Below are 26,909 nucleotides of genomic sequence, written 5' to 3' on the forward strand. Positions count from 1 at the left end.
CACATGTATCACTAGCCACTTTAACTATGCCACTTTGTTTACTTTGTCAACACACTCATCTCATATGTATATAAATGTGACTTGTTATACCATCTAATTATGCTGCTCTGTACCATCACTCATTCAATATAGTATGTGTCTTCCCATATGGTCTAGCAGTTAATTCCTGGTTTTCAACCAGGTAGACAAATTAGGTTGCAACTGCCGGTATGGAAACAATAGGAACCTTTTGTTGAGGTACCCACTTGTGACTGTGTAACACTGGTCTAGCTGTGACCTGACTTCAGCTTAGATGTTGGGCCAGTGGCGAAATGGATAACGTGTCTGACTACGGATCAGAAGATTCTAGGTTTTACTCCTGGCTGGCTCAATACTTTATTTAATTGACTGAAATCAAGCTGGGAATGATACTGTATACCTTTCAGTGTTTCTGGCTGTTCTCACTTTAAACACATTTTAGATGGATTTCATCTGGACATTCCCCAACATCTCTGAGAAAAAAAGATGTAGTTTTTGAATCCAACAGGCATAATGTCAACATTTAAAGATTTGTCTGTGATGTGTATTTTAAGTATGTGTCTTCCCATATGGTCTAGCGGTTAGGATTCCTGGTTTTCACCCAGGTGGCCGGGTTCAACTCCCGGTATGGGAAAGAATATATTTGTCGTAGGGTTTCCACTTGTGTAACAACAGATGCAGCAGTTTCTCACAACACAACAATATTCCCTCAGCAACAGGAAATGTGACATGTTATGTAGATTCAAATTATACAAGGGTTTTTAAACGTTGAATACACTTCATGGCTGCATTTATTTCTCTGCAGTAAAATTCATGCAACAACAGGAGGATCAAATTAACATATGCATCTGAAACAGAAAACCAAGGAACCTTGTTGTTGACAGACGCTATGACTGTGTACACTGGTCTAGCTGTGACCTGACTTAAGCTTAGACATGGGGCCAGTGGCGCAATGGATAACGTGTCTGACTACGGATCAGAAGATTCTAGGTTCGACTCCTGGCTGGCTCATTACTTTATTTAATTGACTGAAATCAAGCTGGGAATGATACTGTAAACCTTTCAGTGCTTCTGGCTGTTCTCACTTCAAACACATTTTAGACGGATTTCATCTGGACATTCCCCACATCTCTGAGAAAAAAAGATTTAGCTTTTAAATCCAACAGGCATGATGTCAACATTTAAAGATTTGTCTGTGATGTGTGTATTAACTATGTGTCTTCCCATATGGTCTAGCGGTTAGGATTCCTGGTTTTCACCCAGGTGGCCCGGGTTCAACTCCCGGTATGGGAAAGAATACATTTTTCGTTAGGTACCCACTTGTGTATCAACAGATGCAGCAGTTTCTCACAACACAACAATATTCTGTGTACACTGGTCTAGCTGTGACCTGACTTCACCTTAGACGTGGGGCCAGTGGCGCAATGGATAACGTGTCTGACTACGGAAGATTCTAGGTTGGACTCCTGGCTGGCTCAATACTTTGTTTAATCGACTGAAATCAAGCTGGGAATGATACTGTATACCTTTCAGTGCTTCTGGCTGTTCTCACTTCAAACACATTTTAGACAGATTTCATCTGGACATTCCCCAACATCTCTGGCCGGGTTCAACTCCCGGTATGGGAAAGAATATATTTTCTTTAGGTACCCACTTGTGTAACAACAGATGCAGCAGTTTCTCACAACACAACAATATTCCCTCAGCAACAGGAAATGTGACTTGTTATGTAGATTAAAATTATACAAGGCTTTTTAAACGTTGAATACACTTCATGGCTGCATTTCTTGCTCTGCAGTAAAATTCATGCAACAACAGGAGGATCAAATTAAGATATGCATCTGAAACAGAAAACCAAGGAACCTTTTGTTGACAGACGCCATGACTGTGTACACTGTTCTAGCTGTGACCTGACTTCAGCTTAGACGTGGGGCCAGTGGCGCAATGGATAACGTGTCTGACTACGGATCAGAAGATTCTAGGTTCGACTCCTGGCTGGCTCAATACTTTATTTAATTGACTGAAATCAAGCTGGGAATGATACTGTATACCTTTCAGTGCTTCTGGCTGTTCTCACTTCAAACACATTTTAGACAGATTTCATCTGGACATTCCCCAACATCTCTGAGAAAAAATATGTAGTTTTGAATCCAACAGGCATGATGTCAACATTTAAAGATTTGTCTGTGATGTGTATTTTAAGTATATGTCTTCCCATATGGTCTAGCGGTTAGGATTCCTGGTTTTCACCCAGGTGGCCGTGGGTTCAACTCCTGGTATGGGAAAGAATATATTTTCTTTAGGTACCCACTTGTGTAACAACAGATGCAGCAGTTTCTCACAACACAACAATATTCCCTCAGCAACAGGAAATGTGACATGTTATGTAGATTAAAATTATACAAGGCTTTTTAAACGTTGAATACACTTCATGGCTGCATTTCTTGCTCTGCAGTAAAATTCATGCAACAACAGGAGGATCAAATTAAGATATGCATCTGAAACAGAAAACCAAGGAACCTTGTTGTTGACAGACGCCATGACTGTGTACACTGGTCTAGCTGTGACCTGACTTCAGCTTAGATGTGGTGCCAGTGGCGAAATGGATAACGTGTCTGACTACGGATCAGAAGATTCTAGGTTTGACTCCTGGCTGGCTCAATACTTTATGTAATTGACTGAAATCAAGCTGGGAATGATACTGTATACCTTTCAGTGCTTCTGGCTGTTCTCACTTTAAACACATTTTAGACGGATTTCATCTGGACATTCCCCAACATCTCTGAGAAAAAAAGATGTAGCTTTTAAATCCGACAGGCATAATGTCAACATTTAAAGATTTGTCTGTGATGTGTATTTTAAGTATGTGTCTTCCCATATGGTCTAGCGGTTAGGATTCCTGGTTTTCACCCAGGTGGTTCATGGGAAAGAATATATTTTCGTAAGGTACCCACTTGTGTAACAACAGATGCAGCAGTTTCTCACAACACAACAATATTCCCTCAGCAACAGGAAATGTGACAAGTTATGTAGATTCAAATTATACAAGGCTTTTTAAACGTTGAATTCACTTAATGGTTGCATTTCTTGCTCTGCAGTAAAATTCATGCAACAACAGGAGGATCAAATTAACATATGCATCTGAAACAGAAAACCAAGGAACCTTGTTGTTGAGAAACGCTATGACTGTGTACACTGGTCTAGCTGTGACCTGACTTCATCTTAGACGTGGTGACAGTGGCGCAATGGATAACTTGTTTGACTACGGATTAGAAGATTCTAGGTTCGACTCCTGGCTGGCTCAATACTTTGTTTAATTGACTGAAATCAAGCAGGGAATGATACTGTATTAAAAAAAGATGTAGCTTTTATATCAAACAGGCATAATGTCAACATTTAAAGATTTGACTGTGATGTGTATTTTAAGTATGTTTCTTCCCATATGGTCTAGCGGTAAGGATTCCTGGTTTTCACCCAGGTGGCCAGGTTTCAATTCCCGGTATGGGAAAGAATATATTGTCGTTAGGTACGTACTTGTGTAACAACAGATGCAGCAGTTTCTCACAACACAACAATATTCCTCAGCAACAGGAAATGTGACTTGTTATGTAGATTCAAATTATACATGGCTTTTTAAACGTTGAATACACTTCATGGCTGCATTTCTTGCTCTGCAGTAAAATTCATGCAACAACAGGAGGATCAAATTAAGATATGCATCTGAAACAGAAAAAAAAGGAACCTTGTTGTTGAGAGACACTATGACTGTGTACACTGGTCTAGCTGTGACCTGACTTCAGCTTAGACGTGGGGCCAGTGGCGCAATGGATAACGTGTCTGAATACGGATCAGAAGATTCTAGGTCGACTCCTGGCTGCCTCAATACTTTGTTTAATTGAATGAAATCAAGCTGGGAATGATACTGTATACCTTTCAGTGCTTCTGGCTGTTGTCACTTCAAACACATTTTAGACGGATTTCATCTGGACATTCCCCATCATCTCTGAGAAAAAAAAGATGTCGCTTTTACATCCAACAGGCATAATGTCAACATTTAAAGATTTGTCTGTGATGTGTATTTTAAGTTTTTGTCTACCCATATGGTCTAGCGGTTAGGATTCCTGGTTTTCACCCAGGTGGCCCGGGTTCGACTCCCGGTATGGGAAAGAATATCTTGTCGTAAGGTACGTACTTGTGTAACAACAGATGCAGCAGTTTCTCACAACACAACAATATTCCCTCAGCAACAGGAAATGTGACTTATTATGTAGATTCAAATTATACAAAGCTTTTTAAACATTGAATACACTTCATGGCTGCATTTCTTGCTCTGCAGTAAAATTCATGCAACAACAGGAGGATCAAATTAAGATATGCATCTGAAACAGAAAACCGAGGAACCTTGTTGTTGACAGACGCCAAGACTGTGTACACTGGTCTAGCTGTGACCTGACTTCAGCTTAGACGTGGGGCCAGTGGGGCAATGCATAACGTGTCTGACTACGGATCAGAAGATTCTAGGTTCGACTCCTGGCTTGGTCAATACTTTATTTAATTGACTGAAATCAAGCTGGGAATGATACTGTATACCTTTCAGTGCTTCTGGCTGTTCTCACTTCAAAACACATTTTAGACGGATTTCATCTGGACATTCCCCAACATCTCTGAGAAAAAAAGATGTAGCTTTGAAATCCAACAGGCATAATGTCAACATTTAAAGATTTGTCTGTGATGTGTATTTTAAGTATGTGTCTTCCCATATGGTCTAGCGGTTAGGATTCCTGGTTTTCACACAGGTGGCCTGGGTTCAACTCCCGGTATGGTAAAGATCATCTTATCGTTAGGTACCCACTTGTGTTATAACAGATGCAGTACTTTCACACAACACAACAATATTCACTCAGCAACAGGAAATGTGACATGTTATGTAGATTCATATTATATAATGTTTTTTAAACGTTGAATACACTTCATGGCTGCATTTCTTGCTCTGCAGTAAAATTCATGCAACAACAGGAGGATCAAATTAAGATATGCATCTGAAACAGAAAACCAAGGAACCTTGTTGTTGACAGACACTATGTCTGTGTACACTGGTCTAGCTGTGACCTGACTTAAGCTTAGATGTAGGGCCAGTGGTGCTATGGATAACGTGTCTGACTACGGATCAGAAGATTCTAGGTTTGACTCCTGGCTTGCTCAATAATTTGTTTAATTGACTGAAATCAAACTGGGAATGATACTGTATACCTTTCAGTGCTTCTGGCTGTTCTCTCTTCAAACACATTTTAGACGGATTTCATCTGGACATTCCCCATCACCTCTGAGAAAAAAATGTAGCTTTTGAATCCAACAGGCATAATGTCAACATTTAAAGATTTGTCTGTGATGTGTATTTTAATTATGTATCTTCCCATATGGTCTAGTGGTTAGGATTCATGGTTTTCACACAGTTGGCCGGGGTTCGACTCCCGGTATGGGGAAGAATATCTTGTCGTTAGTTACTCACTTGTGTAACAAAAGATGCAGCAGTTTCTCACAACACAACAATATTCCCACAGGAAATGTGACATGTTATGTAGATTGAAATTATACAAGTCTTTTTAAACGTTGAATACACTTCATGGCTGCATTTCTTGCTCTGCAGTAAAATTCATGCAACAACAGGAGGATCAAATTAAGATATGCATCTGAAGCAGAAAACCAAGGAACCTTGTTGTTGACAGATGCTATGACTGTGTACACTGGTCTAGCTGTGGATAATGGATAATGTGTCTAATTACAGATCAGAACATTCAAGGTTTGACTCCTGGCTGCCTCAATAGTTTATTTAATTGACTGAAATCAAGCTGGGAATGATACTGTATACCTTTCAGTGCTTCTAATTGTTCTCACTTCAAACACATTTTAGACGGATTTCATCTGGACATTCCCCAACATCTCTGAGAAAAAAAGATGATGCTTTTAAATCCAACAGGCATAATGTCAACATTTAAAGATTTGTCTGTGATGTGTATTTTAAGTATGTGTCTTCCCATATGGTCTAGCGGTTAGGATTCCTGGTTTTCACCCAGGTGGCCCGGGTTCAACTCCCGGTATGGGAAAGGATATCTTGTCGTTAGGTACGCACTTGTGTAACAACAGATGCAGCAGTTTCAACCACCTGAACCACTGCCTGTTCACCCCGCTATCATCCAGAAGGCGAGGTCAGTACAGGTGCATCAAAGCTGGGACCGAGAGACTGAAAAACAGCTTCTATCTCAAGGCCATCAGACTGTTAAACAGCCACCACTAACATTGAGTGGCTGCTGCCAACACACTGTCATTGACACTGACCCAACTCCAGCCATTTTAATAATGGGAATTGATGGGAAATGATGTAAATATATCACTAGCCACTTTAAACAATGCTACCTTATATAATGTTACTTACCCTACATTATTCATCTCATATGCATATGTATATACTATACTCTGCATCCTTATGTAACACATGTATCACTAGCCACTTTAACTATGCCACTTTGTTTACTTTGTCTACACACTCATCTCATATGTATATACTGTACTCGATACCATCTACTGTATGCTGCTCTGTACCATCACTCATTCATATATCCTTATGTACATGTTCCTTATCCCCTTACACTGTGTATAAGACAGTAGTTTTGGAATTGTTAGTTAGATTACTTGTTGGTTATCACTGCATTGTCGGAACTAGAAGCACAAGCATTTCGCTACACTCGCATTAACATCTGCTAACCATGTGTATGTGACAAATACAATTTGATTTGATTTGATTTGAATGGATAACGTGCCTGACTACGGATCAGAAGATTCTAGGTTCGACTCCTGGCTGGCTCAATACTTTGTTTAAGTGACTGAAATCAAGCAGGGAATGATACTGTATTAAAAAAGATGTAGCTTTTAAATCAAACAGGCATAATGTCAACATTTAAAGATTTGTCTGTGATGTGTATTTTAAGTATTTCTCTTCCCATATGGTCTAGTGGTTAGGATTCCTGGTTTTCACCCAGGTGGCCCGGTTTCAACTCCCGGTATGGGAAAGGATATCTTGTCATTAGGTACCCACTTGTGTAACAACAGATGCAGCAGTTTCTCACAACACAACAATATTCCCTCAGCAACATGAAATGTGACATGTCATGTAGATTTGAATTATACAATTTTTTTAAACGTTGAATACACTTCATGGCTGCATTTCTTGCTCTGCAGTAAAATTCATGCAACAACAGGAGGATCAAATTAAGATATGCATCTGAAACAGAAAACCAAGGAACCTTGTTATTGACAGACGCTACACTGGTCTAGCTGTGACCTGACTTCAGCTTAAATGTGTGGCCAGTGGCGCAATGGATAAAGTGTCTGACTACGGATCAGAAGATTCTAGGTTCGACTCCTGGCTGGCTCAATACTTTGTTTAATTGACTCAAATCAAGCAGGGAATGATACTGTATACCTTTCAGTGCTTCTGGCTGTTCTCACTTCAAAACACATTTTAGACGGATTTCATCTGGACATTCCCCAACATCTCTGAGAAAAAAATGTAGCATTTAATTCCAACAGGCATAATGTCAACATTTAAAGATTTGTCTGTGATGTGTATTTTAAGTTTTTGTCTTCCCATATGGTCTAGTGGTTAGGATTCCTGGTTTTCACCCAGGTGGCCCGGGTTCAACTCCTGTTATGGGTAAGAATATATTTTCGTTAGGTACCCACTTGTGTAACAACAAATGCAGCAGTTTCACACAACACAACAATATTCCCTCAGCAACAGGAAATGTGACATGTATATTCAAATTATACAAAGCTTTTTAAACGTTAAATAAACTTCATGGCTGCATTTCTTGCTCTGCAGTAAAATTCATGCAACAACAGGAGGATCAAATTAAGATATGCATCTCAAACAGAAAACCGAGGAACCTTGTTTTTGACAGACGCTATGACTGTGTACACTGGTCTAGCTGTGACCTGACTTCAGCTTAGACGTTGGTCCAGTGGCGCAATGGATAATGTGTCTGACTATGGATCAGAAGATTCTAGGTTTGACTCCTGGCTGGCTCAATACTTTATTTAATTGACTGAAATCAAGCTGGGAATGATACTGTATAACTTTCAGTGCTTCTGGCTGTTCTCACTTCAAACACATTTTAGACGGATTTCATCTGGACATTCCCCAACATCTCTGAGAAGAAAGATGTAGTTTTTGAATCCAACAGGCATAATGTCAACATTTAAAGATTTGTCTGTGATGTGTATTTTATGTATATGTCTTCCCATATGGTCTAAGAGTTAGGATTCCTGGTTTTCACCCAGGTGGCCTGGGTTCACTCCCGGTATGGGAAAGAATATCTTTTCGTTAGGTACCCACTTGTGTAACAACAGATGCAGCAGTTTCACACAACACAACAATATTCCCTCATCAACAGGAAATGTGACATGTTATGTAGATTCAAATTATATACTTTTTAAACGTTGAATACACTTCATGGCTGCATTTCTTGCTCTGCAGTAAAATTCATGCAACAACAGGAGGATCAAATTAAGATGTGCATCTGAAACAGAAAACCAAGGAACCTTGTTGTTGACAGACGCCATGACTGTGTACACTGGTCTAGCTGTGACCTGACTTAAGCTTAGACGTGGGGCCAGTGGCGCAATGGATAATGTGTCTGACTAGGGATCAGAAGATTCTAGGATCTACTCCTGGCTGACTCAATACTTTATTTAATTGAATGAAATCAAGCTGGGAATGATACTGTATACCTTTCTGTGCTTCTGGCTGTTCTCACTTCAAACACATTATAGATGGATTTCATCTGGACATTCCCCAACATCTCTGAGAAAAAAGATGTAGTTTTTGAATCCAACAGGCATAATGTCAACATTTAAAGATTTGTCTGTGATGTGTATTTTAAGTATGTGTCTTCCCATATGGTCTAGCGGTTAGGATTCCTGGTTTTCACCCAGGTGGCCCGGGTTCAACTCCCGGTATGGGAAAGAATATATTTTTGTTATGTTACCCACTTGTGTAACAACAGATGCAGCAGTTTCTCACAACACAACAATATTCCCTCAGCAACAGGAAATGTGACTTGTTATGTAGATTCAAATTATATAAGTCTTTTTAAACGTTGAATACACTTCATAGCTGCATTTCTTGCTCTGCAGTAAAATTCAAGCAACAACAGGAGGATCAAATTTAGATATGCATCTGAAACAGAAAACCATCACTCATTCATATATCCTTATGTACATGTTCCTTATCCCCTTACACTGTGTATAAGACAGTAGTTTTGGAATTGTTAGTTAGATTACTTGTTGGTTATCACTGCATTGTCGGAACTAGAAGCACAAGCATTTCGTTACACTCGCATTAACATCTGCTAACCATGTGTATGTGACGAATAAAATTTGATTTGATTTGATTTGAATGGATAACGTGTCTGACTACGGATCAGAAGATTCTAGGTTTGACTCCTGGCTGGCTCAATACTTTGTTTAATTGACTGAAATCAAGCAGGGAATGATACTGTATTAAAAAAAGATGTAGCTTTTAAATCAAACAGGCATAATGTCAACATTTAAAGATTTGACTGTGATGTGTATTTTAAGTATGTTTCTTCCCATATGGTCTAGCGGTAAGGATTCCTGGTTTTCACCCAGGTGGCCAGGTTTCAATTCCCGGTATGGGAAAGAATATATTGTCGTTAGGTACGTACTTGTGTAACAACAGATGCAGCAGTTTCTCACAACACAACAATATTCCCTCAGCAACAGGAAATGTGACTTGTTATGTAGATTCAAATTATACATGGCTTTTTAAACGTTGAATACACTTCATGGCTGCATTTCTTGCTCTGCAGTAAAATTCATGCAACAACAGGAGGATCAAATTAAGATATGCATCTGAAACAGAAAACCAAGGAACCTTGTTGTTGACAGACGCCATGACTGTGTACACTGGTCTAGCTGTGACCTGACTTCAGCTTAGACGTGGGGCCAGTGGCGCAATGGATAATGTGTCTGACTACGGATTAGAAGTTTCTAGTTTTGACTCCTGGCTGGCTCAATACTTTATTTAATTGACTGAAATCAAGCTGGGAATGATACTGTATACCTTTCTGTGCTTCTGGCTGTTCTCACTTCAAACACATTTTAGACGGGTTTCATCTGGACATTCCCCAACATCTCTGAGAAGAAAGATGTAGTTTTTGAATCCAACAGGCATAATGTCAACATTTAAAGATTTGTCTGTGATGTGTATTTTATGTATATGTCTTCCCATATGGTCTAAGAGTTAGGATTCCTGGTTTTCACCCAGGTGGCCTGGGTTTGACTCCCGGTATGGGAAAGAATATCTTTTCGTTAGGTACCCACTTGTGTAACAACAGATGCAGCAGTTTCACACAACACAACAATATTCCCTCATCAACAGGAAATGTGACATGTTATGTAGATTCAAATTATATACGTTTTTTAAACGTTGAATACACTTCATGGCTGCATTTCTTGCTCTGCAGTAAAATTCATGCAACAACAGGAGGATCAAATTAAGATATGCATCTGAAACAGAAAACCAAGGAACCTTGTTGTTGACAGACGCCATGACTGTGTACACTGGTCTAGCTGTGACCTGACTTCAGCTTAGACGTAGGGCCAGTGGCGCAATGGATAACGTGTCTGACTACGGATTAGAAGTTTCTAGGTTTGACTCCTGGCTGGCTCAATACTTTATTTAATTGACTGAAATCAAGCTGGGAATGATACTGTATACCTTTCTGTGCTTCTGGCTGTTCTCACTTCAAACACATTATAGATGGATTTCATCTGGACATTCCCCAACATCTCTGAGAAAAAAAGATGTAGTTTTTGAATCCAACAGGCATAATGTCAACATTTAAAGATTTGTCTGTGATGTGTATTTTAAGTATGTGTCTTCCCATATGGTCTAGCGGTTAGGATTCCTGGTTTTCACCCAGGTGGCCTGGGTTCAACTCCCGGTATGGGAAAGAATATATTTTTGTTATGTTACCCACTTGTGTAACAACAGATGCAGCAGTTTCTCACAACACAACAATATTCCCTCAGCAACAGGAAATGTGACTTGTTATGCAGATTCAAATTATATAAGGCTTTTTAAACGTTGAATACACTTCATGGCTGCATTTCTTGCTCTGCAGTAAAATTCATGCAACAACAGGAGGATCAAATTAAGATGTGCATCTGAAACAGAAAACCAAGGAACCTTGTTGTTGACAGACGCCATGACTGTGTACACTGGTCTAGCTGTGACCTGACTTAAGCTTAGACGTGGGGCCAGTGGCGCAATGGATAATGTGTCTGACTAGGGATCAGAAGATTCTAGGATCTACTCCTGGCTGACTCAATACTTTATTTAATTGAATGAAATCAAGCTGGGAATGATACTGTATACCTTTCTGTGCTTCTGGCTGTTCTCACTTCAAACACATTATAGATGGATTTCATCTGGACATTCCCCAACATCTCTGAGATAAAAGATGTAGTTTTTGAATTCAACAGGCATAATGTCAACATTTAAAGATTTGTCTGTGATGTGTATTTTAAGTATGTGTCTTCCCATATGGTCTAGCGGTTAGGATTCCTGGTTTTCACCCAGGTGGCCCGGGTTCAACTCCCGGTATGGGAAAGAATATATTTTTGTTATGTTACCCACTTGTGTAACAACAGATGCAGCAGTTTCTCACAACACAACAATATTCCCTCAGCAACAGGAAATGTGACTTGTTATGTAGATTCAAATTATATAAGTCTTTTTAAACGTTGAATACACTTCATAGCTGCATTTCTTGCTCTGCAGTAAAATTCAAGCAACAACAGGAGGATCAAATTTAGATATGCATCTGAAACAGAAAACCATCACTCATACATATATCCTTATGTACATGTTCCTTATCCCCTTACACTGTGTATAAGACAGTAGTTTTGGAATTGTTAGTTAGATTACTTGTTGGTTATCACTGCATTGTCGGAACTAGAAGCACAAGCATTTCTTACACTCGCATTAACATCTGCTAACCATGTGTATGTGACGAATAAAATTTGATTTGATTTGATTTGAATGGATAACGTGTCTGACTACGGATCAGAAGATTCTAGGTTTGACTCCTGGCTGGCTCAATACTTTGTTTAATTGACTGAAATCAAGCAGGGAATGATACTGTATTAAAAAAAGATGTAGCTTTTAAATCAAACAGGCATAATGTCAACATTTAAAGATTTGACTGTGATGTGTATTTTAAGTATGTTTCTTCCCATATGGTCTAGCGGTAAGGATTCCTGGTTTTCACCCAGGTGGCCAGGTTTCAATTCCCGGTATGGGAAAGAATATATTGTCGTTAGGTACGTACTTGTGTAACAACAGATGCAGCAGTTTCTCACAACACAACAATATTCCCTCAGCAACAGGAAATGTGACTTGTTATGTAGATTCAAATTATACATGGCTTTTTAAACGTTGAATACACTTCATGGCTGCATTTCTTGCTCTGCAGTAAAATTCATGCAACAACAGGAGGATCAAATTAAGATATGCATCTGAAACAGAAAACCAAGGAACCTTGTTGTTGACAGACGCCATGACTGTGTACACTGGTCTAGCTGTGACCTGACTTCAGCTTAGACGTGGGGCCAGTGGTGAAATGGATAACGTGTCTGACTACGGATCAGAAGATTCTAGGTTTGACTCCTGGCTTGTTCAATACTTTATTTAATTGACTGAAATCAAGCTGGGAATGATATTGTATACCTTTCTGTGCTTCTGGCTGTTCTCACTTCAAACACATTATAGATGGATTTCATCTGGACATTCCCCAACATCTCTGAGAAAAAAGATGTAGTTTTTGAATCCAACAGGCATAATGTCAACATTTAAAGATGTGTCTGTGATGTGTATTTTAAGTATGTGTCTTCCCATATGGTCTAGCGGTTAGGATTCCTGGTTTTCACCCAGGTGGCCTGGGTTTGACTCCCGGTATGGGAAAGAATATCTTTTCGTTAGGTACCCACTTGTGTAACAACAGATGCAGCAGTTTCACACAACACAACAATATTCCCTCATCAACAGGAAATGTGACATGTTATGTAGATTCAAATTATATACGTTTTTAAACGTTGAATACACTTCATGGCTGCATTTCTTGCTCTGCAGTAAAATTCATGCAACAACAGGAGGATCAAATTAAGATATGCATCTGAAACAGAAAACCAAGGAACCTTGTTGTTGACAGACGCCATGACTGTGTACACTGGTCTAGCTGTGACCTGACTTCAGCTTAGACGTGGGGCCAGTGGCGCAATGGATAATGTGTCTGACTACGGATTAGAAGTTTCTAGGTTTGACTCCTGGCTGGCTCAATACTTTATTTAATTGACTGAAATCAAGCTGGGAATGATACTGTATACCTTTCTGTGCTTCTGGCTGTTCTCACTTCAAACACATTATAGATGGATTTCATCTGGACATTCCCCAACATCTCTGAGAAAAAAAGATGTAGTTTTTGAATCCAACAGGCATAATGTCAACATTTAAAGATTTGTCTGTGATGTGTATTTTAAGTATGTGTCTTCCCATATGGTCTAGCGGTTAGGATTCCTGGTTTTCACCCAGGTTGCCCGGGTTCAACTCCCGGTATGGGAAAGAATATATTTTTGTTATGTTACCCACTTGTGTAACAACAGATGCAGTACTTTCACACAACACAACAATATTCACTCAGCAACATGAAATGTGACATGTCATGTATATTCAAATTATACAAATCTTTTTAAACGTTGAATAAACTTCATGGCTGCCTTTCTTGCTCTGCAGTAAAATTCATGCAACAACAGGAGGATCAAATTAAGATATGCACCTGAAACAGAAAACCGAGGAACCTTGTTGTTGACAGACGCCAAGACTGTGTACACTGGTCTAGCTGTGACCTGAATTCAGCTTAGACGTGGGGCCAGTGGCGCAATGGATAACGTGTCTGACTACAGATCAGAAGATTCTAGGTTCGACTCCTGGCTGGCTCAATACTTTGTTTAATTTACTGAAATCAAGCTGGGAATGATACTGTATACCTTTCAGTGCTTCTGGCTGTTCTCACTTCAAACACATTTTAGACGGATTTCATCTGGACATTCCCCAACATCTCTGAGAAAAAAAAGATGTAGCTTTTAAATCCAACAGGCATGATGTCAACATTTAAAGATTTGTCTGTAATGTGTATTTTAAGTATGTGTCTTCCCATATGGTCTAGCGGTTAGGATTCCTGGTTTTCACCCAGGTGGCCTGGGTTCAACTCCTGATATGGGAAAGAATATATTTTCGTTAGGTAACCACTTGTGTAACAACAGATGCAGCAGTTTCACACAACACAACAATATTCCCTCAGCAACAGGAAATGTGACATGTTATGTATATTCAAATTATACAAAGCTTTTTAAACGTTGAATAAACTTCATGGCTGCATTTCTTGCTCTGCAGTAAAATTCATGCAACAACAGGAGGATCAAATTAAGATATGCATCTGAAACAGAAAACAGAGGAACCTTGTTGTTGACAGACGCCAAGACTGTGTACACTGGTCTAGCTGTGACCTGACTTCAGCTTATACGTGGGGCCAGTGGATCAATGGATAACGTGTCTGACTACGGATCAGAAGATTCTAGGTTCGACTCCTGGCTGGCTCAATACTTTATTTAATTGACTGAAATCAAGCTGGGAATGATACTGTATAACTTTCAGTGCTTCTGGCTGTTCTCACTTCAAACACATTTTAGACGGATTTCATCTGGACATTCCCCAACATCTCTGAGAAGAAAGATGTAGTTTTTGAATCCAACAGGCATAATGTCAACATTTAAAGGTTTGTTTGTGATGTGTATTTTAAGTATATGTCTTCCCATATGGTCTAAGTGTTAGGATTCCTTTTTTTCACCCAGGTGGCCTGGGTTCGACTCCCGGTATGGGAAAGAATATCTTTTCGTTAGGTACCCACTTGTGTAACAACAGATGCAGCAGTTTCACACAACACAACAATATTCCCTCATCAACAGGAAATGTGACATGTTATGTAGATTCAAATTATACAAGGCTTTTTAAACGTTGAATAGGATTCCTGGTTTTCACCCAGGTGGTATGGGAAAGAATATCTTTTCGTAATGTACCCACTTGTGTAACAACAGATGCAGCAGTTTCTCACAACACAACAATATTCCCTCAGCAACAGGAAATGTGACAAGTTATGTAGATTCAAATTATACAAGGCTTTTTAAACGTTGAATAGGATTCCTGGTTTTCACCCAGGTGGCCTAGGTTCAACTCCCGGTATAAGAAAGAATAACTTGTCGTTAGGTACGCACTTGTGTAACAACAGATGCAGCAGTTTCACAAAACAATATTCCCTCAGCAACAGGAAATGTGACATGTCATGTAGATTCAAATTATACAAGGCTTTTTAAACGTTGAATTCACTTAATGGTTGCATTTCTTGCTCTGCAGTAAAATTAATGCAACAACAGGAGGATCAAATTAAGATATGCATCTGAAACAGAAAACCGAGGAACCTTGTTGTTGACAGACGCCAAGACTGTGTACACTGGTCTAGCTGTGACCTGACTTCAGCTTAGACGTGGGGCCAGTGGCGCAATGCATAACGTGTCTGACTACGGATCAGAAGATTCTAGGTTCGACTCCTGGCTTGGTCAATACTTTATTTAATTGACTGAAATCAAGCTGGGAATGATACTGTATAACTTTCAGTGCTTCTGGCTGTTCTCACTTCAAACACATTTTAGACGGATTTCATCTGGACATTCCCCAACATCTCTGAGAAAAAAAAGATGTAGCTTTTGAATCCAACAGGCATAATGTCAACATTTAAAGATTTGTCTGTGATGTGTATTTTAAGTATATTTCTTCCCATATGGTCTAAGAGTTAGGATTCCTGGTTTTCACCCAGGTGGCCCGGGTTCGACTCCCGGTATGGGAAAGAATATATTTTCGTTAGGTACCCACTTGTGTAACAACAGATGCAGCAGTTTCACACAACACAAAAATATTCCCTCATCAACAGGAAATGTGACATGTTATGTAGATTCAAATTATATAAGTTTTTTTAAACGTTGAATACACTTCATGGCTGCATTTCTTGCTCTGCAGTAAAATTCATGCAACAACAGGAGGATCAAATTAAGATATGCATCTGAAACAGAAAACCAAGGAACCTTTTTGTTGACAGACGTTATGACTGTGTACACTGGTCTAGCTGTGACCTGACTTCATTTTAGACGTGGGGCCAGTTGCACAATGGATAACGTGTCTGACTACAGATCAGAAGATTCTAGGTTCGACTCCTGGCTTGCTCAATATTTTGTTTAATTGACTGAAATCAAGCTGTGAATGATACTGTATTTTCAGTGCTTCTGGCTGTTCTCACTTCAAACACATTTTACACGGATTTCATCTGGACATTCCCCAACATCTCTGAGAAAAAAAGATGTAGCTTTTAAATCCAACAGGCATGATGTCAACATTTAAAGATTTGTCTGTGATGTGTATTTTAAGTATGTGTCTTCCCATATGGTCTAGCGGTTAGGATTCCTGGTTTTCACCCAGGTGGCCCGGGTTCAACTCCCGGTATGGGAAAGAATAACTTGTCATTAGGTATGCACTTGTGTAACAACAGATTCAGTACTTTCACACAACACAACAATATTCACTCAGCAACAGGAAATGTGACATGTTATGTAAATTCATATTATATAACGTTTTTTAAACGTTGAATACACTTCATGGCTGCATTTCTTGCTCTGCAGTAAAATTCATGCAACAACAGGAGGATCAAATTAACATATGCATCTGAAACAGAAAACCAAGGAACCTTGTTCTTGAGAAACGCTATGACTGTGTACACTGGTCTAGCTGTGACCTGACTTCAGCTTAGACGTGGTGCCACTGGCGCAATGGATAACGTGTCTGATTATGGATCAGAATATTCTAGGTTCGACTCTGGCTGTCTCAATACTTTGTTTAATTGACTGAAATCAAGCAGGGAATGATACTGTATTAAAAAAAGATGTAGCTTTTAAATCAAACAGGCATAATGTCAACATTTAAAGATTTGTCTGTGATGTGTATTTTAAGTATGTGTCTACCCATATGGTATAGTGGTTAGGATACCTGGTTTTCACCCAGGTGGCCCGGGTTCAACTCCCGGTATGGGAAAGAATATCTTGTCGTAAGGTACGTACTTGTGTAACAACAGATGCAGCAGTTTCTCACAACACAACAATATTCCCTCAGCAACATGAAATGTGACTTATTATGTAGATTCAAATTATACAAATCTTTTTAAACGTTGAATACACTTCATGGCTGCATTTCTTGCTCTGCAGTAAAATTCATGCAACAACAGGAGGATCAAATTAAGATATGCATCTGAAACAGAAAACCGAGGAACCTTGTTGTTGACAGACGCCAAGACTGTGTACACTGGTCTAGCTGTGACCTGACTTCAGCTTAGACGTGGGGCCAGTGGCACAATGCATAATGTGTCTGACTACAGATCAGAAGATTCTAGGTTCGACTCCTGGCTTGGTCAATACTTTGTTTAATTTACTGAAATCAAGCTGGGAATGATACTGTATACCTTTCAGTGCTTCTGGCTGTTCTCACTTCAAACACATTTTAGACGGATTTCATCTGGACATTCCCCAACATCTCTGAGAAAAAAAAGATGTAGCTTTTGAATCCAACAGGCATAATGTCAACATTTAAAGATTTGTCTGTGATGTGTATTTTAAGTATATTTCTTCCCATATGGTCTAAGAGTTAGGATTCCTGGTTTTCACCCAGGTGGCCCGGTTTCGACTCCCGGTATGGGAAAGAATATATTTTCGTTAGGTACCCACTTGTGTAACAACAGATGCAGCAGTTTCACACAACACAAAAATATTCCCTCATCAACAGGAAATGTGACATGTTATGTAGATTCAAATTATATAAGTTTTTTAAAACGTTGAATACACTTCATGGCTGCATTTCTTGCTCTGCAGTAAAATTCATGCAACAACAGGAGGATCAAATTAAGATATGCATCTGAAACAGAAAACCAAGGAACCTTTTTGTTGACAGACGCTATGACTGTGTACACTGGTCTAGCTGTGACCTGACTTCATTTTAGACGTGGGGACAGTTGCACAATGGATAACGTGTCTGACTACAGATCAGAAGATTCTAGGTTCGACTCCTGGCTTGCTCAATATTTTGTTTAATTGACTGAAATCAAGCTGTGAATGATACTGTATTTTCAGTGCTTCTGGCTGTTCTCACTTCAAACACATTTTACCCGGATTTCATCTGGACATTCCCCAACATCTCTGAGAAAAAAAGATGTAGCTTTTAAATCCAACAGGCATGATGTCAACATTTAAAGATTTGTCTGTGATGTGTATTTTAAGTATGTGTCTTCCCATATGGTCTAGCGGTTAGGATTCCTGGTTTTCACCCAGGTGGCCCGGGTTCAACTCCCGGTATGGGAAAGAATAACTTGTCATTAGGTACGCACTTGTGTAACAACAGATGCAGTACTTTCACACAACACAACAATATTCACTCAGCAACAGGAAATGTGACATGTTATGTAAATTCATATTATATAACGTTTTTTAAACGTTGAATACACTTCATGGCCGCATTTCTTGCTCTGCAGTAAAATTCATGCAACAACAGGAGGATCAAATTAACATATGCATCTGAAACAGAAAACCAAGGAACCTTGTTCTTGAGAAACGCTATGACTGTGTACACTGGTCTAGCTGTGACCTGACTTCAGCTTAGACGTGGTGCCACTGGCGCAATGGATAACGTGTCTGATTACGGATCAGAATATTCTAGGTTCGACTCCTGGCTGTCTCAATACTTTGTTTAATTGACTGAAATCAAGCAGGGAATGATACTGTATTAAAAAAGATGTAGCTTTTAAATCAAACAGGCATAATGTCAACATTTAAAGATTTGTCTGTGATGTGTATTTTAAGTATGTGTCTTCCCATATGGTCTAGCGGTTAGGATTCCTGGTTTTCACCCAGGTAGACTGGGTTCAACTCCTGGTATGGGAAACAATATATTTTCGTTAGGTACCCACTTGTGTAACAACAGATGCAGCAGTTTCACACAACACAACAATATTCCCTCAGCAACAAGAAATGTGACATGTTATGTATATTCAAATTATACAAAGCTTTTTAAACGTTGAATAAACTTCATGGCTGCATTTCTTGCTCTGCAGTAAAATTCATGCAACAACAGGAGGATCAAATTAAGATATGCATCTGAAACAGAAAACCAAGGAACCTTGTTATTGACAGACGCTACACTGGTCTAGCTGTGACCTGACTTCAGCTTAAATGTTTGGCCAGTGGCGCAATGGATAAAGTGTCTGACTATGGATAAGAAGATTCTAGGTTCAACTCCTGGCTGGCTCAATACTTTATTGAATTGACCAAAATCAATTTATTGAATTGACCGAAATCATCTGGACATTCCCCAACATCTCTGAGAAAAAAAGATGTCGCTTTTCAATCCAACAGGCATAATGTCAACATTTAAAGATTTGTCTGTGATGTGTATTTTTCAGTATGTGTCTTCCCATATGGTCTAGCGGTTAGGATTCCTGGTTTTCGCCCGGGTTCAACTCCTGTTATGGGAAAGAATATATTTTCGTAGGGTATCCACTTGTGTAACAACAGATGCAGCAGTTTCTCACAACACAACAATATTCCCTCAGCAACAGGAAATGTGACTTGTTATGTAGATTCAAATTATACAATTCTTTTTAAACGTTGAATACACTTCATGGCTGCATTTCTTGCTCTGCAGTAAAATTCATGCAACAACAGGAGGATCAAATTAAGATATGCATCTGAAACAGAAAACCAAGGAACCTTGTTGTTGACAGACGCCATGACTGTGTAAACTGGTCTAGCTTTGACCTGACTTCAGCTTAGACGTGGGGCCAGTGGAGCATTGGATAAGGTTTCTGACTATGAATCAGAAGATTCTAGGTTCGACTCCTGGCTGGTTCAATACTTTGTTTAATTGACTGAAATCAAGCAGGGAATGATACTGTATACCTTTCAGTGCTTCTGGCTGTTCTCACTTCAAACACACTTTAGACGGATTTCATCTGGACATTCCCCAACATCTCTGAGAAAAAAAAGATGTAGCTTTTAAATCCAACAGGCATAATGTCAACATTTAAAGATTTGTCTGTGATGTGTATTTCAAGTATGTGTCTTCCCATATGGTCTAGCGGTTAGGATCCCTGGTTTTCACCCAGGTGGCCCGGGTTCAACTCCCGGTATGGGAAAGAATAACTTGTCATTAGGTATGCACTTGTGTAACAACAGATGCAGTACTTTCACAAAACACAACAATATTCCCTCAGCAACAGCAAATGTGACATGTCATGTAGATTCAAATTATACAAGGCTTTTTAAACGATGAATACACTTCATGGCTGCATTTCTTGCTCTGCAGTAAAATTCATGCAACAACAGGAGGATCAAATTAAGATATGCATCTGAAAATGAAAACCAAGGAACCTTTTTTTTGACAGACGCTATGACTGTGTACACTGGTCTAGCTGTGACCTGACTTCAGTTTAGGCGTGGGGCCAGTGGCGCAATGGATAACGTGTCTGACTACGGATCAGAAGATTCTAGGTTCGACTCCTGGCTGGCTCAATACTTTATTTAATTGACTGAAATCAAGCTGGGAATGATACTGTATACCTTTCAGTGCTTCTGGCTGTTCTCACTTTAAACACATTTTAGACGGATTTCATCTGGACATTCCCCAACATCTCTGAGAAAAAAAGATGTAGCTTTTAAATCCAACAGGCATAATGTCAACATTTAAAGATTTGTCTGTGATGTGTATTTTAATTATGTGTCTTCCCATATGGTCTAGCGGTTAGGATTCCTGGTTTTCACCCAGGTGGCCCGTGTTCAACTCCCGGTATGGGAAAGAATAACTTGTCATTAGGTATGCACTTGTGTAACAACAGATGCAGTACTTTCTAACAACACAACAATATTCCCACAGCAACAGGAAAAGTGAGTTGTTATGTAGATTCAAATTATACAAAGCTTTTTAAACGTTGAATACACTTCATGGCTGCATTTATTTCTCTGCAGTAAAATTCATGCAACACCAGGAGGATCAAATTAAGATATGCATCTGAAACAGAAAACCAAGGAACCTTGTTGTTGACAGACGCCATGACTGTGTACACTGGTCTAGCTGTGACCTGACTTAAGCTTAGACATGGGGCCAGTGGCGCAATGGATAACGTGTCTGACTACAGATCAGAAGATTCTAGGTTCGACTCCTGGCTGGCTCATTACTTTATTTAATTGACTGAAATCAAGCTGGGAATGATACTGTAAACCTTTCAGTGCTTCTGGCTGTTCTCACTTCAAACACATTTTAGACGGATTTCATCTGGACATTCCCCAACATCTCTCAGAAAAAAAGATGTAGCTTTTAAATCCAACAGGCATGATGTCAACATTTAAAGATTTGTCTGTGATGTGTATTTTAAGTATGTGTCTTCCCATATGGTCTAGCGGTTAGGATTCCTGGTTTTCACCCAGGTGGCCCGGGTTCAACTCCCGGTATGGGAAAGAATATATTTTCGTAGGGTATCCACTTGTGTAACAACAGATGCTTTTAAATCCAACAGGCATAATGTCAACATTTAAAGATTTGTCTGTGATGTGTATTTTAAGTATGTGTCTTCCCATATGTTCTAGCAGTTAGGATTCCTGGTTTTCACCCAGGTTGCCTGGGTTCAACTCCCGGTATGGGAAAGATTATCTTGTCGTTAGGTACGCACTTGTGTAACAACAGATGCAGCAGTTTCTCACAACACAACAATATTCGCTCAGGAAATGTGACATGTTATGTAGATTCAAATTATACAAGGCTTTTTAAACGTTAAATACACTTCATGGTTGCATTTCTTGCTCTGCAGTAAAATTCATGCAACAACAGGAGGATCAAATTAAGATATGCATCTGAAACAGAAAACCAAGGAACCTTGTTGTTGACAGACGCTTTTGACTGTGTACATTTGTCTAGCTGTGACCTGACTTCAGCTTAGACGTGGTGCCAGTGAGGGTAGGCAACAACATCTCCTCCCCGCTGATCCTGAACACGGGGCCCCACAAGGGTGCGTTCTGAGCCCTCTCCTGTACTCCCTCTTCACCCACGACTGCGTGGCCACGCACGCTCCAACTCAATCATCAAGTTTGCGGACGACACAACAGTGGTAGGCTTGATTACCAACAACGACGAGACGGCCTACAGGGAGGAGGTGAGGGCCCTCGGAGTGTGGTGTCAGGAAAATAACCTCACACTCAACGTCAACAAAACTAAGGAGATGATTGTGGACTTCAGGAAACAGCAGAGGGAACACCCCCCTATCCACATCGATGGAACAGTAGTGGAGAGGGTAGCTAGTTTTAAGTTCCTCGGCATACACATCACAGACAAACTGAATTGGTCCACTCACACTGACAGCGTCGTGAAGAAGGCGCAGCAGCGCCTATTCAACCTCAGGAGGCTGAAGAAATTCGGCTTGTCACCAAAAGCACTCACAAACTTCTACAGATGCACAATCGAGAGCATCCTGGCGGGCTGTATCACTGCCTGGTACGGCAACTGCTCCGCCCTCAACCGTAAGGCTCTCCAGAGGGTAGTGAGGACTGCACAACGCATCACCGGGGAAAACTACCTGCCCTCCAGGACACCTACACCACCCGTTGTTACAGGAAGGCCATAAAGATCATCAAGGACATCAACCAACCGAACCACTGCCTGTTCACCCCGCTATCATCCAGAAGGCGAGGTCAGTACAGGTGCATCAAAGCTGGGACCGAGAGACTGAAAAACAGCTTCTATCTCAAGGCCATCAGACTGTTAAACAGCCACCACTAACATTGAGTGGCTGCTGCCAACACACTGTCATTGACACTGACCCAACTCCAGCCATTTTAATAATGGGAATTGATGGGAAATGATGTAAATATATCACTAGCCACTTTAAACAATGCTACCTTATATAATGTTACTTACCCTACATTATTCATCTCATATGCATATGTATATACTGTACTCTACATCATCGACTGCATCCTTATGTAACACATGTATCACTAGCCACGTTAACTATGCCACTTTGTTTACTTTGTCTACACACTCATCTCATATGTATATACTGTACTCGATACCATCTACTGTATGCTGCTCTGTACCATCACTCATTCATATATCCTTATGTACATGTTCCTTATCCCCTTACACTGTGTATAAGACAGTAGTTTTGGAATTGTTAGTTAGATTACTTGTTGGTTATCACTGCATTGTCGGAACTAGAAGCACAAGCATTTCGCTACACTCTCATTAACATCTGCTAACCATGTGTATGTGACAAATAACATTTGATTTGATTTGATTTGAATGGATAACGTGTCTGACTACGGATCAGAAGATTCTAGGTTCGACTCCTGGCTGGCTCAATACTTTGTTTAATTGACTGAAATCAAGCAGGGAATGATACTGTATTAAAAAAGATGTAGCTTTTAAATCAAACAGGCATAATGTCAACATTTAAAGATTTGTCTGTGATGTGTATTTTAAGTATGTGTCTTCCCATATGGTCTAGCGGTTAGGATTCCTGGTTTTCACCCAGGTGGCCCGTGTTCAACTTCCGGTATGGGAAAGAATAACTTGTCATTAGGTACGCACTTGTGTAACAAGAGATGCAGTACTTTCACACAACACAACAATATTCACTCAGCAACAGGAAATGTGACATGTTATGTAGATTCATATTATATAACGTTTTTTAAACGTTGAATACACTTCATGGCTGCATTTCTTGCTCTGCAGTAAAATTCATGCAACAACAGGAGGATCAAATTAAGATATGCATCTGAAACAGAAAACCAAGGAACCTTGTTGTTGAGAAACGCTATGACTGTGTACACTGGTCTAGCTGTGACCTGACTTCAGCTTAGACTTGGGGCCAGTGGCGCAATGGATAACGTGTCTGACTACGGATCAGAAGATTCTAGGTTCAACTCCTGGCTGGCTCAATACTTTATTTCATTGACTGAAATCAAGCTGGGAATGATACTGTATACCTTTCAGTGCTTCTGGCTGTTCTCACTTTAAACACATTTTAGACGGATTTCATCTGGACATTCCCCAACATCTCTGAGAAAAAAAGATGTAGCTTTTAAATCCAACAGGCATAATGTCAACATTTAAAGATTTGTCTGTGATGTGTATTTTAAGTATGTGTCTTCCCATATGGTCCAGCGGTTAGGATTCCTGGTTTTCACCCAGGTGGCCCGGGTTCAACTCCCAGTATGGGAAAGAATATATTTTCGTTAGGTACCCACTTGTGTAACAACAGATGCAGCAGTTTCTCACAACACAACAAGATTCCCTCAGCAACAGAAAATGTGACATGTTATGTAGATTCAAATTATACAAGTCTTTTTAAACGTTGAATACACTTCATGGCTGCATTTCTTGCTCTGCAGTAAAATTCATGCAACAACAGGAGGATCAAATTAAGATATGCATCTTAAACAGAAAACCAAGGAAACTTGTTGTTGACAGACGCTATGACTGTGTACACTGGTCTAGCTGTGACCTGACTTCAGCTTAGATGTGGGGCCAGTGGCGCAATGGATAACGTGTCTGACTATGGATCAGAAGATTCTAGGTTTGACTCCTGGCTGGCTCAATACTTTGTTTAATTGACTGAAATCAAGCTGGGAATGATACTGTATACCTTTCAGTGCTTCTGGCTGTTCTCACTTCAAACACATTTTAGACAGATTTCATCTGGACATTCCCCAACATCTCTGAGAAAAAAAGATGTAGTTTTTGAATCCAACAGGCATGATGTCAACATTTAAAGATTTGTCTGTGATGTGTATTTTAAGTATATGTCTTCCCATATGGTCTAGCGGTTAGGATTCCTGGTTTTCACCAGGTGGCCCAGGTTCAACTCCCGGTATGGGAAAGAATATATTTTCGTAGGGTATCCACTTGTGTAACAACAGATGCTTTTAAATCCAACAGGCATAATGTCAACATTTAAAGATTTGTCTGTGATGTGTATTTTAAGTATGTGTCTTCCCATATGGTCTAGCAGTTAGGATTCCTGGTTTTCACCCAGGTTGCCTGGGTTCAACTCCCGGTATGGGAAAGAATATCTTGTCGTTAGGTACGCACTTGTGTAACAACAGATGCAGCAGTTTCTCACAACACAACAATATTCGATCAGGAAATGTGACATGTTATGTAGATTCAAATTATACAATGCTTTTTAAACGTTAAATACACTTCATGGTTGCATTTCTTGCTCTGCAGTAAAATTCATGCAACAACAGGAGGATCAAATTAAGATATGCATCTGAAACAGAAAACCAAGGAACCTTGTTGTTGACAGACGCTATGACTGTGTACATTTGTCTAGCTGTGACCTGACATCGGCTTAGACGTGGTGCCAGTGAGGGTAGGCAACAACATCTCCTCCCCGCTGATCCTCAACACGGGGGCCCCACAAGGGTGCGTTCTGAGCCCTCTCCTGTACTCCCTGTTCACCCACGACTGCGTGGCCACGCACGCCTCCAACTCAATCATCAAGTTTGCGGACGACACAACAGTGGTAGGCTTGATTACCAACAACGACGAGACGGCCTACAGGGAGGAGGTGAGGGCCCTCGGAGTGTGGTATCAGGAAAATAACCTCACACTCAACGTCAACAAAACTAAGGAGATGATTGTGGACTTCAGGAAACAGCAGAGGGAACACCCCCCTATCCACATCGATGGAACAGTAGTGGAGAGGGTAGCTAGTTTTAAGTTCCTCGGCATACACATCACAGACAAACTGAATTGGTCCACTCACACTGACAACGTCGTGAAGAAGCGCAGCAGCGCCTATTCAACCTCAGGAGGCTGAAGAAATTCAGCTTGTCACCAAAAGCACTCACAAACTTCTACAGATGCACAATCGAGAGCATCCTGGCGGGCTGTATCGCCGCCTGGTACGGCAACTACTCCGCCCTCAACCGTAAGGCTCTCCAGAGGGTAGTGAGGACTGCACAACGCATCACCGGGGGCAAACTACCTGCCCTCCAGGACACCTACACCACCCGTTGTTACAGGAAGGCCATAAAGATCATCAAGGACATCAACCACCCGAACCACTGCCTGTTCACCCCGCTATCATCCAGAAGGCGAGGTCAGTACAGGTGCATCAAAGCTGGGACCGAGAGACTGAAAAACAGCTTCTATCTCAAGGCCATCAGACTGTTAAACAGCCACCACTAACATTGAGTGGCTGCTGCCAACACACTGTCATTGACACTGACCCAACTCCAGCCATTTTAATAATGGGAATTGATGGGAAATGATGTAAATATATCACTAGCCACTTTAAACAATGCTACCTTATATAATGTTACTTACCCTACATTATTCATCTCATATGCATATGTATATACTGTACTCTACATCATCGACTGCATCCTTATGTAACACATGTATCACTAGCCACTTTAACTATGCCACTTTGTTTACTTTGTCTACACACTCATCTCATATGTATATACTGTACTCGATACCATCTACTGTATGCTGCTCAGTACCATCACTCATTCATATATCCTTATGTACATGTTCCTTATCCCCTTACACTGTGTATAAGACAGTAGTTTTGGAATTGTTAGTTAGATTACTTGTTGGTTATCAC

General features: G+C 40.2%; 13 non-coding genes across 13 annotated transcripts; all 13 read left to right on the forward strand.

The window, feature by feature from the left end:
* Positions 1-956: 956 nt before the first annotated feature.
* trnar-acg lies at positions 957-1,029 on the forward strand. The gene has a single exon. It is a non-coding gene; the product is annotated as a tRNA-Arg (tRNA).
* A 210-nt stretch (positions 1,030-1,239) lies between these two features.
* trnae-uuc lies at positions 1,240-1,311 on the forward strand. The gene has a single exon. It is a non-coding gene; the product is annotated as a tRNA-Glu (tRNA).
* Positions 1,312-1,948: 637 nt separating this feature from the next.
* On the forward strand, positions 1,949-2,021 carry trnar-acg. The gene has a single exon. It is a non-coding gene; the product is annotated as a tRNA-Arg (tRNA).
* Positions 2,022-6,050: 4,029 nt separating this feature from the next.
* Positions 6,051-6,122, forward strand: trnae-uuc. The gene has a single exon. It is a non-coding gene; the product is annotated as a tRNA-Glu (tRNA).
* A 2,845-nt stretch (positions 6,123-8,967) lies between these two features.
* Positions 8,968-9,039, forward strand: trnae-uuc. Its single transcript has one exon. It is a non-coding gene; the product is annotated as a tRNA-Glu (tRNA).
* A 2,599-nt stretch (positions 9,040-11,638) lies between these two features.
* Positions 11,639-11,710, forward strand: trnae-uuc. Its single transcript has one exon. It is a non-coding gene; the product is annotated as a tRNA-Glu (tRNA).
* A 2,314-nt stretch (positions 11,711-14,024) lies between these two features.
* Positions 14,025-14,097, forward strand: trnac-aca. Its single transcript has one exon. It is a non-coding gene; the product is annotated as a tRNA-Cys (tRNA).
* Positions 14,098-16,642: 2,545 nt separating this feature from the next.
* trnae-uuc lies at positions 16,643-16,714 on the forward strand. Its single transcript has one exon. It is a non-coding gene; the product is annotated as a tRNA-Glu (tRNA).
* A 1,823-nt stretch (positions 16,715-18,537) lies between these two features.
* trnae-uuc lies at positions 18,538-18,609 on the forward strand. The gene has a single exon. It is a non-coding gene; the product is annotated as a tRNA-Glu (tRNA).
* A 2,132-nt stretch (positions 18,610-20,741) lies between these two features.
* trnar-acg lies at positions 20,742-20,814 on the forward strand. The gene has a single exon. It is a non-coding gene; the product is annotated as a tRNA-Arg (tRNA).
* A 586-nt stretch (positions 20,815-21,400) lies between these two features.
* Positions 21,401-21,473, forward strand: trnac-aca. The gene has a single exon. It is a non-coding gene; the product is annotated as a tRNA-Cys (tRNA).
* Positions 21,474-21,684: 211 nt separating this feature from the next.
* trnae-uuc lies at positions 21,685-21,756 on the forward strand. Its single transcript has one exon. It is a non-coding gene; the product is annotated as a tRNA-Glu (tRNA).
* Positions 21,757-24,817: 3,061 nt separating this feature from the next.
* trnah-aug lies at positions 24,818-24,890 on the forward strand. Its single transcript has one exon. It is a non-coding gene; the product is annotated as a tRNA-His (tRNA).
* Positions 24,891-26,909: the final 2,019 nt, after the last annotated feature.

This window comes from Oncorhynchus gorbuscha, unplaced genomic scaffold (genome assembly GCF_021184085.1).
Source record: "Oncorhynchus gorbuscha isolate QuinsamMale2020 ecotype Even-year unplaced genomic scaffold, OgorEven_v1.0 Un_scaffold_1253, whole genome shotgun sequence".
Lineage (NCBI taxonomy): Eukaryota > Metazoa > Chordata > Actinopteri > Salmoniformes > Salmonidae > Oncorhynchus > Oncorhynchus gorbuscha.